At 42.0% G+C, this 16,690-nt stretch overlaps 1 protein-coding gene across 5 annotated transcripts in view; it reads right to left on the bottom strand.

Annotated features, from left to right (window-relative positions):
- Nucleotides 1-16,690, bottom strand: part of LOC145305762 (uncharacterized) — a 260,360-nt gene that overhangs the window by 62,888 nt on the left and 180,782 nt on the right. Inside the window, exon 1 of one of the 5 annotated variants that reach the window (XM_080147546.1) lies at nucleotides 78-89. The exons of the other annotated variants lie outside the window; for them this stretch is intronic. The gene's annotated coding sequence lies outside the window, so the exon portion shown is untranslated. Of the gene's footprint in view, nucleotides 1-77; nucleotides 90-16,690 lie in introns of those variants that run through there. 5 annotated transcript variants of the gene reach the window in all.

Raw genomic sequence — 16,690 nt, 5'->3', positions numbered from 1 at the left:
AAAATCCCAAAAGAAGTATTGTCTGTTTATGAACACATTAGGTTTAGACATCCAGTTGAATTTATTATTTGTTTTATTACAATTTCTCTGAGGCTTTAAAAGTTAAAATAATCTTGTTTTTCTAAGAGTATTATAATTCTAATTAAAATTTTTAACTTTAGTTATAGATGATTTTTAATACTTAATATATTAATTTCTATTTTTGAATTTTTCTCTCTCTAAATCTCATGAAAACTAAATATCTATAAGTAAAGTTTTCAGCAAAAAAGCTAAAAATAAACTTCATAGATACTTTAAGGAAAGTAAAATTACTGAATATTCAAGACATGGTTATTATGGTTAGATCCAACAGGAGCCAAAATTTAGCTTTAAAAAGGTTAAATAAAATTTGTAAGAGGGGTAGGGGGGATATAAGTTCAGGTGCTATTTCTCAAGGAAATTCTGAAGCTATCATACCCCAGAATAGATATTTTCAAAAAAAACTAGCTTAGGCCGTTAAGAAGTGTCACTGTAATGAATAGCCATTTCGAATTTCCGATTATATGCAACTTTAAGGAAAACATATAATTTACAGACAAATAGCATACATCATTATCACAAGTAAATATTAGTTTACTTAATTCAAGAAAGTTCTCTAAAAAGTTTTTGTTATGATTAAAAATAATATCCACAGGAAAAGCACTTCAAAGGAATGACGCTTTGCCTCAAGGGCTAGAAATGGACACCATGGAATCTGTCCCGATTTTGTATAACTTTTGCGGAACATGTTCCAGTTACGTCATATTTTTCTTTCCCGAAAAAGGGAAGGGGGGAAGAAAATCTCTTCAAAAGAGATGGGGAAAACCCCCTTTTCTCCCATCTCTTTTTTCTTCCCCCCCTTCCCTTTTTTTTCTTTCCCCCTTCCCTTTTTCGGGAAAGAAAAATATGACGTAACTGGAACATGTTCCGCAAAAGTTATACAAAATCGGGACAGATTCCATGGTGTCCTAGAAATGCTATTTTCTTGAAAAATAATAAAAAAGGGTCTCTACTCTCTAAGGCTAATTTTGGTGGTCAAATAATAGGTTTTAGTAAAACATCCCTTACACAAACTCGAAAAATTAGTAGTAATTTTTTATTATAATCGGACTATAATTGTAAAAAAACTAACTGTTCCATACACAGTGATGTTCAACGTACATACATAATTATAGATAATCTTCGCGCTTAGAAAGTTCTTGCTCTAAAAGTGAAATTTTTAATAATTAATCAGTTATGAAGAATATACATGCATATATATACACTAGAGTTGGCTCAATATAACTATATCGCTATTGGCTAGTTTTCTATAAGTACATATCTATTTATCTATTTCTCAATAAATCAATTTTCCTCCCCCGCCATAACTATCTAAAAGAAAGAAGTAAATATTTATTAATTTAAATGATTTTAAAAAGATTTTTTCAATTAAAATTTTTTTCACATTACCATCACCAAAGGGTTAATATGATTAAAATTTTTGTTTTAATATTTTAACACGAAGGAAGTGTCGCCACAATCGAATTCTTTTAAAATAGAGTTTTCTTAGATTTACTCTATTATGAACGTATATTTTTTATTTATGAAATAAGGATTAAATACTTCAATGTAATTCAAATATCTACATGAAATGAAAAAATTAATTCATTCCATAAACAAATAGAATAAAGGTCTTATCGCTTTGGTCAATGAGAGTTTATTATGGATTATTGGAGCACTATGAGTTTTAAACACTTTACCATTGGAAGACTCGAGCTCGTTTATAGACGTTTATTTCCTATATAGATCTGTCATGGATCTTGATGCAATAAAGCAGGCCATTTTGTAAATGTTAAAAATTGGAAGATTTCATTAAATAAAAGTAATCGCAAATATACTTAGTAAATAATTAAAAATAATGAATTTCACTTTTAAAATAACTTTTATGAACAAATGTAAGATGGCTTAAATAAACGATTTATGCATGGCTGCCGAGCTCTGATAAAAAACCAAAGCTATTAAAATTCCAAATATATATTGAATTGTCAATAAAATGTCAAAATGTTATTTACAGAAAAAGAAAAGTAATTAATTAATTTTTTATGGTTATTTTTGCCTTATCTCTAACTTTCCTAGCTTAATTATGTACAAAACAATAAAAAAAAAACATTCTAAATCATAAAATGTTCTTGATCTAAATTTTTTTGTTATATTATTCAAGGATTTCAATCATATGCTTGTATTTAAAAAAAACCTCATTGGTTCATTTTAGCGGCAATTTAAAATTATGCATTCACATAAGTGTCATTCACAAACGACGAAGCAATAACAAAGTGTTGTAAAAAAAAGAACATAAAAAATCATAAAGTAATATTAAGAAAAAAAACAAAATTAAGTTTAGTAAATGTTTTTAAAAAAATGTTAAAAAGTAATTTATTTTTACACTAGATAATAAGCACTTTTATCAAATGAGCTATAAAAAGAAATTTAAAAGACGATTAGATGTATGTACATATCCTTAGTTGTAGAGTTGCTGTGCTTGTAACTATATTATATGACTATAACAAATTAATAAGTAATTAGTAGGGCCAACGCGTCATGACTGATTTGAGAATAATGTAACTAAAAAACAATTTTATAATTCTTATCTCCAAAAAATATATACCCAGAAGTTTAGGTACTACTGCATAAAAAAAAAAATCTGCCAAACTTTTTGGCTTAATACTAAAATAATTGTTGTGACAAAATGTATTGTCATATCTTTAATACTTTTAAATTTTTCATGTACCGTAACCCTTACTCCTGGTTTTTAAAGAAAACGGGATGCCGATTGACAAATTTTATCTTTTATGACTTATAATCAATAAATAATTATAGTTCTTTCCCTCCAAATGCCTGTCGTGCACTGACCCCCTACCCATCTCTCTTCAATAAGAAAAAAGGTATTAATCTAGAAGAATAAAAACGAAGAAGAGAGAACGGGAGATAAGATTAACCCTTAACGGTCGGGGGGGGGGGGGGGCGTTGAACGCCCCCCCATCCGGTTTTTTCTATCTCATTTTCTGTGTGTGAAAGATAAAGATCCCAAACTGCTTGACTTTTTAAGTATGGGTATGACACATAACTGAGAGTTGGAATTTTTTTAATATCTCCATCCTGGCGGGCACAGGATGCCAGCAAACCTGGCAGGGTCATCCAGGTAAAGAACAAAAATTTGTTTTTGATTTAAACAAAGCATTTTATCTTACCAAAATACTAAAATATCCTCTAGTAGTACATCCTCACATCAAATACAGGTGTTCAAGTCAATTTCAGGTTCCAGGTATGATCCTGCAGGTCCTGATCCTCCAGGTCTCCAGAAATCTTTAAAATGCTCCTGTGGCCACAATTTTTGACTTAGAGACTTCAAATTTTAAACTTAAGCTTTTCTTACATGTCTACATAATGTATTAAAATTTCATAAAGATCCGCCGCCGTTTTCCCGCCGACCGCCGACTGCGGCGGCTGGCAGCTGCCAAGTACAGCTGCGGCCGCTGAAACTTATGTTTTTATATTTCAAATATAAAATTTAAATAAAATAAACATTTTCTGCAAAAAAAAATTTTCTTCTAGCTTTAAAAATAAAAAAATTACAGCCGTTTGAAATTTTTAAGTAAAAAAGGACCTAAAAACAAAGGTTGTTAAATAAAAGGGTGAAGGAAGCGGAAATTGACCTTGACTTACTTAAGGTCGGAAATTCACCATAACACAGGGGTCTTGGAATTTTAGCCCTCTAGCTCTAATAGGAACTGAGATAATGAGGGGGGGCGTTGAACGCCCCCCCCCCCCCCCCCGACTGATTAAGGTGCGGCAAGGGGCCCGACTGTTAAGGGTTAAGATAAGAGAAAAAGAGATAGAGAGAAAGAGATAAAGAGAGGGATGGCAAATACATAGAAAGAGAGAAGAGAGAGAGAGAGAGAGAGAGAGAGAGAGAGCGAAAGAGAAAGGTATGAATGAAAAACAAAAAAAGAGATAAGGAGAGAGTAATCTATAATACAAAGTAGAAAGATATCTGTCCGTCTGTCTGTCTGTCCGTCCGTCTGTCTGTCTGTATGTCTGTCCGTCCGTCACTTAAGATCGCGGTAACCACTAAACCAATCGGATTCTACTCTTCAGGGTATATACCTACTGGTCCTGTGGTGGTTTTAAGCTATTTTCTTGGGGGTTGGGACACCCCCAACCCCCCAAAAAACAAAAAAATCCCCCCCCCATTTTTTTAAAGATAGAAAGTAGTTGGGGTATTTAATTTTTTTTTATTTACCTCTTGGGGCAAAGCCCCTAGAGGCTAGGGGCGAAGCCGCTAGTAGAGATAAAATAAGGTAATAAGACATAGAGATAGATAGAGCAAATAAAGGCCTTATTAAAAAAGAAGATAATAAAATCTATAAAGATAAAAAGCGAAGGCAAAGACAGATGAATACAAAATGAAAATCAGTTTGTAGTTCAAGATCCCTATAACAGCTTGCCCGATTGGGCTTTGTTTTAATATAAGTGTGGTAAGCCGAAGCGTTTCAGCTCACCGGTTGCGAGTTCGAATCCAACGAGCCCCTAGCCTTGAAGTATTCTACCAAAACAAACTAGCAGGATTTACTCATACAGAAATGATATTTAACTGAATACATTTACAATGGGTGGTTACTATATATATACAAATAGATTATAACAATAGGTTAGGTTTGAAGGGGGTGTGGGAGACAAGGGCGTAGCCCGCGGCGGTAGACATTCTGTGGGGGTAGCTGTAGTAAAAGGGAAGGCACCATCTCCCGGTTGTATAGTTGCCTGAGGGGCGCGGGGTTGCTAAGTGTCCGTACCCCTCCCCTATTTAGCCAGTCCAATCTGACCGCTGCGCAACGGGGTCATCTGCGGTCATGAGGTGAATGGTGATATAATAGGATTAGTGCAGAAGGCTTGACATGATAAGCCACTGCGTAGCAACTCTGTAAACTACCCGTCCGTCTGCTGCCGTATTACCACAACCTCCCCTTCAAGGGCTGCGGGGCTCCCGAGCCACCAGGCCTTGAACCTGGGGATACGGCAGCCTCTGTCTGCAAACGACAACATCTTCCTGGGGCACAGCTCGGTGCAGGACAGCCCTGGCTATACAGGCTCCGCGGGACACTCGCTGCTCGGTCTGACTGTGGTTGGATATCAGCATTGTCAACTCCCGGTTGGCTTCCAGCTGCGGGTTGGCGACAGCCAGGCCCCGTCGTTGGAAGTTTGGCCTTGTTTGCAGGACTAGCTCTGTCTCGGCTGGTAACTGAACACGGAGGCCTAGGCTCACTCTAGAGGCTCCCAAGGGGGGAACAACGATGGAAGAAGGCGCGTAGAATTCCATGGGGGCGCCTGCCTTGTCCAGGTTGCTCGGCCTCTTAGCTCCCACTCGGATGGGGACGGCTGTCATCTGTAGGGGACACATCGCTTCAGCTTCACCCTCTGGGGACGCCACTTCCATCTCAGTGGCCGCTTCTTCTCCTGTAGGCTCGCTGCTGGCAGGCAGGGGCTCCATGTCAGCATCAGGGTTCCAGACTGCATCCCTAGGCGGTTCTGGGGCTGGCGGCGGCAGCGGTGGTTCGTTGGGTTGGTGCTGCAGGTTCTCTTCTACCGGGTCACGATCCTGGCTGCTAGGCTGTGGGGCGGCGGCTGCCGGCTGGTACACTGGAAACTGTCCTGGTTCACTAGCTGGCAGCGCCGCAGCTCCGGCTGGCAGCTCAGTGGCGTCCTCGTCGCCGTCCAGGTCGCCTTGGATGTCTGTTGGAATCTGCTGGGCGGTGACATCTCCGGTGTATTTGCGCAGTCGGCCGACATGCGCGGTGATTTCCGAGATCTTGGCTGTTGGAGAGGCAGGTTTGATGACGTAATGGATGTCCGTGGCTCGTCTCACTACCTTCCAAGGGCCAGTCCACCTCTTGGTAATCTTGGCTGACTTCCCTGGCACCAGACGGGGGGCCAGATACCAGACCAGGTCTCCAACCTCGTACTTGGCCGTGCCTTCGTAAGCGGCCGCGCTCCTTCGGATGGTTCCCTCCTCTCGCTGCTGGATTGCGTCGTACACGGCATGGTATCGTTGCAGGAGGGCTTGGACGTTGGCTGGGACTGAGGCATATTCAGTGTCTGGCAGCCGGAGTACCAAGTCCACCGGAAGCTTGGCCTCTCTCCCAAAGTAGGCCAGGAAAGGGGTCACGCCCGTGGATCTGCAGGCTTTGGTATTGTAGGCGAAGGCAATGGCAGGCAAGTGTGGCTCCCAGTTGTTGTCATCTCTATCCAGGAACAGCCGCATGCCTGTGTTGAGCGTCCGATGGAACCTCTCCACCCGGTTGGACTGCGGGTTGTAGGGCGGTGGATGTGTCAGGCCAATCTCAAGCTTGGAGGCCAGTTCCTTGAATACCTGGCCAGTGAACTCCATCCCATTGTCGGAGTGGATCTTCAGGGGACATCCAAACGTGGCCAGGTGGCGGTGCAGTAGGGTTTCAGCCACCGTGAGAGTGCGCTTGTTGGGGATGGCGTAGAGGCTGACAAACCGGCTGAACCCATCCTGACAGGTGAGGATATAGCGGTTCCCGGCTGGCGTCTCTGGTAGGGGCCCCACCAGGTCAATAAACAGGACTTGCTGTGGATACCCCTGTCGGGAGGGCACGTGTATTCCTAACTTCAGCCTCTCCTTGGTGACCTTCTGTACACACTCAGGGCAAGTCTGAACCATCAGGCGGACGTCACGGGACAGGTTGGGCCACCAGAAATGCATGGCGACGCGGGCAATAGTGGCGTCCATCCCAAAGTGCCCAGCCATGGGGGCCAGGAAAAACGCGTCCTGCTGGAGGGCCAAAGGCAGCAGGTATCTTGTCCTCTCCCCTGTCAGGGTCTGGTCGGTGGTGGTGAGGCAGCCATGCTCGTCGAGTCCCAGGGCTGCGAAGCGGCTGGCATACTGCTGCTCGTTCCGGTCCTTGCCTCGTAGCTCAGCCTTAGTTGGGGCCTTTCCGTCGGCCACCCACTGGCGGACACGGAGCAGGAGGGGATCCTGGGTCTGTGCTTCTAAGACTCGGGCCAGATCCAGCCGTGCTGCAGAGGGTCTGCCAGCTGCGGGCTCCCCTAGCTGGCAAAGGGTGTGGAGGTATTCAGCCTGTTCTGCTAATTCTTCGGCGGTGGCTGTCGGCATATTATCATCCTCCCGGCGGCTGAGGGCGTCAGCATTGGTGTTCTGGGTGCCAGGACGATGGCAGACAGTGAAATCTAGGGCCGCTAGCTCCTCCTGCCAGCGGGCCACCATCCCTGTGGATGTGTTCAGTGACTTCATCTGTAGCAAGGCTGAGGAATCAGTGTTGATCTGGAAACTACGGTAGGACAAGATGCCGTGAAATTTCCGAATTCCACACATGATGGCGGCCATCTCTCCCTTCCAGGACGGGTAGCGAGTCTCGGGGTTGGTTGTCTTGCGCCCCATGGCGGCAATGAGCCTCTCCTTGCCGTCCTGGCATTGGCTGAGTATGGCAGAGATGGCGCGGCTGCTGAAGTCTGTGGTGAGTTGGAACACGGCTGGTAAGTCAAACCTGGTCGGCGCTCGGATGGGGGCTTGGCGAAACTTGTCCTTGAGCTGTACCAGCTGGGCTTCCATCTCGGCTGTCCAGGTCAGTGTCTTGGCCGTTTTCTGCCGATTCATCTCGTAGGTGAGGTCGGCATACTCGGGGATGAACAAGCGGTAGTAGCCAAAGAACCCCAGGAGCGCCAGCAGGTCCTTGGGGGTGATGGGGGCCGGCCAGTCAAGGATGCGGTCGATATAATCCTCTTGCATGGCTATCCCCTCACGGCTGAGGGTGTGGCCCAGATAGTCTACTTTGGCTCGGAACAGCTTGGTCTTGGCTGGCTTGAGGCGGATTCCTCCCCTGCGGTGGGCTTCCAAGACTTCTCGGAGCCTAGCCAGGAGGGCCCAGGTGTCTTGGTGAAAGGTCAGGACGTCATCAAGATATGACTGGAGGTTGGCCGTGCCCAGTGGGTTAAGGACCCCTGCAATAAATCTGGAGTAGACAGATGGTGCGGTAGCTAGGCCAAAGGGCATCCTTTTCCATTGGTACAAGCCTCTGGGGGTGGTGAAGGCGGTGCAGAGCCGGCTGTCCTCGGACACTCGGATGGTGTAGTACGCAGCCACCGCGTCTAAGGCACTGTAGACGCGGTGTCCCCCAGCTCGTTCTACCAGCTGCTGGATCCTGGGCAAGGGGTAGCTGTCCAGCTCAAGACACTTGTTGAGGGCCCTATAGTCGACGGCCCAGCGGGTGCTCCCGTCCTTCTTCTTGATAGGCACCAGGGGGCTGCTCCAGGCTGAGTCCGAAGGCTCTATGACTCCTTCTTGCAACCAGGTGTCCAGTTGTTTTTCCAGCTCAGCCTCCTGCCGTGGGTTCAGATCCCGAAATCTCTGGCGGATCGGCTGGGTCCCTGGCTTGAGGCGCAGCTGTAACTCTACTACATCAGTGCAGCCGGGGGTAGAGTTTGAGAAGACATCCCTGTACTCTGACAACATGGTCCAGACCTCCTTCTTGAGCAGGGGGTCCTTGCACAGAAATTCGTTCTCCTCCATCTCAAGGGCTGCCCACAGCTGCTGCATGTCTGGGGGCTCAACAGGCTCTTGGAACGAATGGATGCGAGGGGGAGGCTTGTCGGAGACCTCCAGAATGTCGGGCTTTACCAGCTCCCCAGCCACGGGGAGGCCGGCGTTCAGCAGGAGAGGCATCTCCCCCTCATTTACCACCAGCACTCGGAACACGCTGGCGGAGCCAGGCCTGTGCGCATACAGGCCTTCTGGGATGACAAGATACTCCCCAAACCTCTGTTCTGGGGCAGATAGTTGGATGGCATCCTTGGTACGGTGTTCCACTAGCTCAACAGGGACAGCCATGACACCGCGGCCAGGCAAGACCACCCTCTTGGCTGTACGGAGTTGGGGTGTTTGGCCATCGGTTGGAGTGACAGCACTTAGCCTGTAAGTGGCTGGCACGGGGTCAGCTTCAGCTCCAGGAGCCACCGGCCGCGATTTGACGGGCTCGGCGCCGGGAGGGGCTGAGGTGTCGGAGCCATGCGTGGCTCTGAGGGCGCTCGGCCACGATTTGACGGGCTCGGCGCTAGGAGAGGTTGAGGCATCGGAGCCATGCGTGGCTCCGAGGGCGTCCGGCCACGACTTGATGGGCACGGCGCCATGAGAGGCTGATTTCTGGGGGCTGGGCGTGGCTCCGAGTGCATCAGACCGCGACTTGACGGGCCTGGGCTCGGACTTGGCCGGTTGGATTGCTGGGGGCCCCAGGTAGAGGGGGCCAGGTGGACACGGCTGGCCGTTGATAAAGGTGTCGGCGGAGAAGATAGGCTCTGGAGGGCTGGCAATCTCGGGAAATGTCGTTGGCAGGTTCTCCAGAGGCACCTTGGGTACTGGGGGCAATCCCATGGCTAGCAGGTTGGTCCCCCTGTGAGCGTTCAGCGCAGCATCCACCCAGTGCGTGCCTTTCTCGACTACACGCGGCTGCTCTGGCAGTGGGCCTGGCAGAGGCCCCTCGTAACTCAACTCTCTCTCGGCTGTCTCCTGGTCTATGGGGACGCCACGGAGTGGGATAAACTCCCCACGCACCCACAAGCAGGGGGGTTGCATGTCAAAACAGAGCCTAGTTCCGAACTCCTTGAGAAAGTACCCTCCTAGGTTCAGAGGGTGTGAGAGATTCAGTACCACAGTCACGTGGTACAGATGGAGTATAAGAGTGTGTGAGACTGCTATATATAATTCATATAATTTTCCAATTACCTGAAGGGGTTGCCCTTCCTCATTAGCCGTCAGGATTTGGGTGTTGTCTGGAACCAACATCCGCTGCACGCCCATTGCGTGCATGAGGTGTTCAGAAATGACGGCCGACCCTGGTACACGGTTGCCAGAATCTACCATGGCATCGACCTGTACGTGCTGGGCAGGGTCAGGAGTAGGAAACCTCACCCTGATGTGGCAGGGGAAGTGGAGGTCCTGCCCTTGAGACAAGGGGGCCTCCCGCTCGGCTGGGGTTGGCAGAAACTTTGGCGGTGGCCGAACCGCAGCTATGGTAGTATCGCTTACCATGGTGTATGTAGACCGCTGGTGGTGGCTTATACTGTAGCTTCGAATCACTAGAGCTTATCAATTATCACTGGGTCAACAATTTTATATTTCTTTTTATCACTTGGTTGACATTTATAAACACTTATGTGTAGTTATCACTAGGAGCTCTAGGTGTGATTCTGTAAGCAATGGCAGCAGGGAATGTCCGTCCTGCAAGGGTCAATGGATGGCGGCGGCAGGGAATGTCCCGTCCTGCAGCGCCGCTGGTTCGAATCCCGAAAGATGGCCGCAGGGAATGGCCCTTCCTGCAGCGCCTCGGGTTCGAATCCTGGGAGGCAACGGCAGGGAATGTCCCGTCCTGCCGTGCCTTTGGCTCAAATTCTGCTATCCGTCGCAGTGGTAGGCCTTACTTGTGTGCTGAAGCTTCGCAGACACACATTGCCTTCTCAGGGAGACCAGCACTTAGCTGTCCGTCTCGTAGGTTTGGCCTGGGTGTCCTGGGGCTTGTCCCAGCTACACTTGCCAATCTAGACTCAGTTCTGTAGCCGTCTGAGCTAAATTATCCGATTACCGTGGCTGCGCACCTAGCGCTACTCCCACATGGTACAGAAAAACGCCGTAAACTGGTGCTTTTAGCAGGCTAAATCTGCTTGCTGTAGGCCAGAGGCCTACATAATGCGTTCAAAATGATGGAAAATCGACCTAAAAAGGCCGTCTCGCGGGTCAGTTGGCTTCTCAGTTGGCAGCTGACTGTCCCCTTACTTGCAAAAGGGTCCAATCAGAGGTAGAATTGGCTAGTTTCTGTAGGGCTCGATTGAAACACGCTGACACCAAGATGTGGTAAGCCGAAGCGTTTCAGCTCACCGGTTGCGAGTTCGAATCCAACGAGCCCCTAGCCTTGAAGTATTCTACCAAAACAAACTAACAGGATTTACTCATACAGAAATTATATTTAACTGAATACATTTACAATGGGTGGTTACTATATATATACAAATAGATTATAACAATAGGTTAGGTTTGAAGGGGGTGTGGGAGACAAGGGCGTAGCCCGCGGCGGTAGACATTCTGTGGGGGTAGCTGTAGTAAAAGGGAAGGCACCATCTCCCGGTTGTATAGTTGCCTGAGGGGCGCGGGGTTGCTAAGTGTCCGTGCCCCTCCCCTATTTAGCCAGTCCAATCTGACCGCTGCGCAACGGGGTCATCTGCGGTCATGAGGTGAATGGTGATATAATAGGATTAGTGCAGAAGGCTTGACGTGATAAGCCACTGCGTAGCAACTCTGTAAACTACCCGTCCGTCTGCTGCCGTATTACCACATAAGCATCAAAATAATTTGATAATAAGCTTGTTTTTTCCAGTCTAGCAGGATTGAATCTTATTTCTATCACTTAATTTTTAAGTACCCGACCTTTTTTTGAAGTCATAGTAAATTATCAATGTCAACCCCTCCTACTTTTCCTAATAACGTTATGCAGAAGAAGCAAATATTATTATTTGTAATTATACTTGTTTTTAGCCGATACTCGATCAATAAAAATCCACCAACAAATTTAGTTACTGCGTTTCTTTGCGCATAAAAAGATAATGGAATTTAAATTTTGACACTTGCATCATTGTAATGACCGAGACACATATTATAAAAAAGCAAAGAAAATGTAATGGAAAAAAATCTCAAGAATTTTAAAAAAAAATTGTCTCCAAATTTTATAGCATGACTAAAAGACCTTTGGACCGAGTAAATTATATACTGATGTTCATTAGTATGGAAAATCATCACAAAAAAATTCAACCGTCTAACTTTCTCATAGCGTTACTGACTGATGGATTGACCGACAAAGTGAATTATAGAGTAGCTTCGCTACAAATAAATTTGTTATTTAAAAGCTAGCGTATGTTACTTTTTATACGTCATTCTTATAGCGTCATAGACTATTTTCATTTTTTGTTGTTGTAAATTTTTAGATCTAAACAAATTCAATAAATAAAAAAGTATTGAATCAACTTCATTAATTTCAATTGAAAGAAATCTTATCAAAATTAAAGTGCTTTTGAAGTAGTATGTATTTCAATTAAGATCCTATAAACGGTTCAACCAATTATGTTTACATATTCAGAAAAGTTAAGAAGTAGGGAAAAAAGGGTTAAGATATTTTTTTTGATCTTGAAACACTTTGTAAATATAATAAATAGGTCCTGTCGTCGGCAAGATTTTATTATCTCACAGACAGACATATATGTACATTTCTTTTTTTATTGGATATTTGGTAATGTGTTATGTAAAAAGCTTATATGATACTTTTTGTAACAAGTTAATACAAAATGTAAATGCCTTTCAAAGGATTAGACAGTCCGAGTCTATTTCAGGATATTGGTCCAAATAAGAGTATTCTAATAATAAGGAGGGAGTGGACATCGGACTGTTTTTAAAGTTAAGATTTATTAATGAGCTATTCGGGGGATCAAAATCTTTGGGAACTTCATCTGAAATTTTGAAATGTTGGTTCCCAACTGGAATTCTCCATTTTTTTCTACCAATATTTTAATCTATAAAAAATGTAATTTGGTCTGCCGGATTAGAACCTGTTTTGAACAATACCCATCATATATTGTATCGTATTATAGACAATTTTTCAAGGATAATATAAAAAAAGATAATAATATAAATACCAGTTTTGATGGCATAAGTCTTACATTATTGTTGCTTTTTTTTAGCTTGGGTTTATTTGCTGAAAAGGGACATGTTTTGGTGCGACTGTAAAACATTGAAAAGGGGACCACTATCATATTTTAACAGGATCCTCTGAATTCTTACAAAATACTTAAAAGGTGATAAAGATAGGCGTAGCTTTTGGGGGAGAGGTCGGGTTAGAGTCTGTTCCACGCTGGGTCAAACCAAAGTTGTTAAGTGATTTAACTACAGCTAATATGTTAGACGAGTGACATAGTATGAGTAGGGAGAATGCTTGCGCATGCAATCAGAGGGTAGGTGTTATGATGTTTAGACAGAAAAGGAAAAATTGTTCCCCTTTCTTATACTAAGCTGTTTAGCCTAAATTTTGCGTTGAAAGGCCAGCAGGAGTTCGAGGTAAAAACCCATCCCCAAAAACAAAATACTTTCTGCGCCCTTGATGTGATGAGTCTACCTAGAATAAATAATTATTCTTAGAGTCCATCCTTTCATTAAATTGAGCTATAACTAAAAGTTTCACAAAATTTTAAAATTTATATCAATTTCACAGAATTTTGGTTATTAAACAATATTTCACACGTAAATCTTTATGTAGCGAAGCATCTTTGTGAGTGATGTATTTCAAAATGTCTGACATAAAGTTGATATGCCACAAACAAAATTGAATCTAAATTTGTTGAAAATTTAGAGTAAATTAAGAGTTGCTGCGCTTTCTAATTTGTATCTTAATGTTACAGGAATCAGAATACAAAGTTTTAAATTGATAAGATAATTCTAGCATATCTGTATTAACGATAAGAGCCACCCGAAACAAACATACAGACGTACTGATAGACCCTCCCTAATTTAGAAAAGCTTCGATTTTAAAAGATCTATATTGAATTGAGTGCAATCATATTGTCATTAATAGAAAAAAATTCATTTTATGTATTTGGTGACGGGGGTTCATTTCTTTGTTTTAAGGTTCTTTTTTTGTACTGTGCTGTGTTTTTAAAAGCGAAGCTTTTCTATAATTATGGGCGGTCTGTCCGTCCATACGTCCGTACGTCACAGACAGTTAGCTCTTTTCGTTAATTAAAACAGGTTAGAATTGTCCTATTGATTTCAAACTTTGCATGATGATTCCTGTAGTAGTTAGGTGCAATTTAGAAAGCGTAGCAACTCTATAATTGTTAATTGTTACTAGAATGTCCGTACGTCTATTATTAACATGTTGAGTTTTAACCTTTTTAACAACAAATTTTTATGTGATAAAATTATCCGATTGTTCTAATTTTTGAACACTCTGACACTCTACTAGTGTTAATGTCCGTTTGTCTTACCGTTTCAGATCTACGCTTTTATGAATGATGTCATCCTTGTTTTTACTATGGTTTTATCTCGAATCTTACATACATTTATTAGTAAAGACATTTTTTTACTAAATACACAAAAGAAACATTAATTCAACTTTTAGACGCAGTATTTTAGTGGCTATTTGCCCCTGTACTTTTTAAACTTGAGCACATTCTCAGTCTACTTGGTGTCTGTCAACCATTTGATATTATTGGATTCTTTATAATACATCAGTTTAATAGGATGTTTGTTTTACTGTTTTATATTCCATTAACATCTCCATCTCAAGATGTTATTTTTCTAAAAATAATTTGGACAATAAGGATATTTTTCAGACATAAAAAATATGTTTTCCCAGGTTTTTCAAGAAAAATATGGATAACAATAAGCAATATAACAAGTATGACAACATTCATTAGTAGCAAAGTTCATAAATATTTGAAGAATTCGTTGAAATGGAAAGAAAATTAACACAGGCAACGGTTAAAGTGAGTTGAAAAGTAGATGCTCATTGTTAACTAAAATCTAAAGTTTTAAACACTAAATTTTAGTTATCTATCATTATTAGCAGATGAGAAAATAACACAATTTATTCTCCATCGCTACATACTGGACATACTGACAAAGTGTTATAGAAATCTTCACAAAACAATTTATCAATCTATCTTTAATATAACAAAACAGAAAAATATACATGTTCCAAATATGAATTTAATGTCTTCTGAGTCGTTGGAGAAAACCAACATACTAAATTCTAGAGTAGATAATCAATGGTCAACGGAATTTTCACGAAAATGATTACTTATAACAGCTTTGTATATCATGTTTCCTATTCAGGACTGACAGACAAAACGAGTTACAGCTTTGCTACTGAAAATAAATAACAAGACCATTGACTGTTATTCTAATAGATACAAAGATATACATTCTAAGTTAGGAAGTTGAGTGTTTCTAATCTGTTGCAAATATATTTGCATCATTGCAAAAATGTACAACCAGCTCCACGTATAGTGAGGCGCACATTGGTATTCAAGGCTTTGCTTTAAAGCAGTCAGTATGTAATTATCATGTTATTACACATCATGCAATAAGTTAAGAAAATAAATGTATAATAATGAGTTATCTTTTTATATGTATACTAAAATGAAAAAAATCTCGGCCAAAAAAAACGCGTCATAATCAAAGATACCCAAATATTAACTAGTTAGATAAGGCCCAACTAATTACCACACACACTAGTTCCTGATGATGAGGGCAGTTTTGCCTTCGAAACGTTGAATAAATTTAAAAGTTTGATGCCTTGAGTTTTTCATTCCGAGGATTTTACATGTTGGGTCCGTAACCATTCGTCCTACTTACCACACATAGTGGAACTTACTAGAAAGGGTCGTACAATAAAATCTGCTATAAATTGGGTTTTAGGGGCCTTCGCCAAAGGCCTTTACTTTGTTTTCATTTATCTCCACGGGTAGAAGTACAATATGTGGAAAAATAGCTTAAAACCTATAATATGATTATAAATAATACATATTTTATATTGAAACATTACTTAGAATCTATCCGACATAAGTTGATATAGTGATTTCCCTTAATCAAGTTACGACAATTTCCCCCCCCCCCCCCCCCTCTCGATCCCCCACCCAAAACAAATTTGGAAAGGAAATAAATTGAAGGGAATGGGTCAAAAAAAATATCTCTATTAAAATGTAATGGATATTAATTTTTAGCAAAGGTCTGGATAAGCGTTAAACTGATATGGTTCTCCTTTACAGTGAACCTTCTCATAGGTAAAAGGAAGGTTTACAACTAATTTGGGGAAGATTACCTCCACCCTGAAAGAAATATCGAGCTTTCAAAAAAATGACAACCTACCGAATTTATTATTTATTTTCTAAATTTGAAAGGGCCCCTAAAGTTCTATTAGAGCATAGCCTCTAGTTATAACAAATATATTCATGAAAAACTTTTTTGTTGGGGGGTGGGATTATGCTCTACTTTGTACTTTGATAGATGGTACCATTTTTATTTACATTTGTGTATTATGTAAACATATTTAGCATATACATATACTCAACAAACATAACCGTATATACTAAAAAAGAATAATAGTAAAGTAATGTCTAAGAAAATTTGTTGATACAATAAATGTATAAATATAGATATACATAACTACCTGCCCCAAATGGCAGAGACAATTTGGTCTACAAGAGATTGATTTTTAATTCTTTTGTAGTTACCTGGCTTTATCATATTTCCAAAGCTATCAGCTGATTACAAAGACCCAATAAAAAAAACAGGAAAGGCTTCCTGCCATGAGGGGAGAGTTACATAAAGCTCATACCATCTTTATTCTTTTACTTGAAGTTTTCTACATAACTAATAATCACTTATTTTGTTTACCACGCACTTGTTTTAACCCCAGAGCATAATTTGTAATGCGGTATAAATTTACATTGGCGGTGTATGAAAATGAGTAGCGGTGTTGTATATGTGATCAATAAAAAAATAATATAGAAAAGGAGGGACGAATTCTTTTTGTGGGGTGTGGTTATCCACCCAAAAAATTGT

The sequence above is a fragment of the Acartia tonsa genome, chromosome 14 (assembly GCF_053477335.1).
Source record: "Acartia tonsa isolate MP-2025a chromosome 14, ASM5347733v1, whole genome shotgun sequence".
Taxonomy (NCBI): Eukaryota; Metazoa; Arthropoda; class Copepoda; order Calanoida; family Acartiidae; genus Acartia; species Acartia tonsa.
This window is presented reverse-complemented; position numbering and strand designations above follow the sequence as displayed.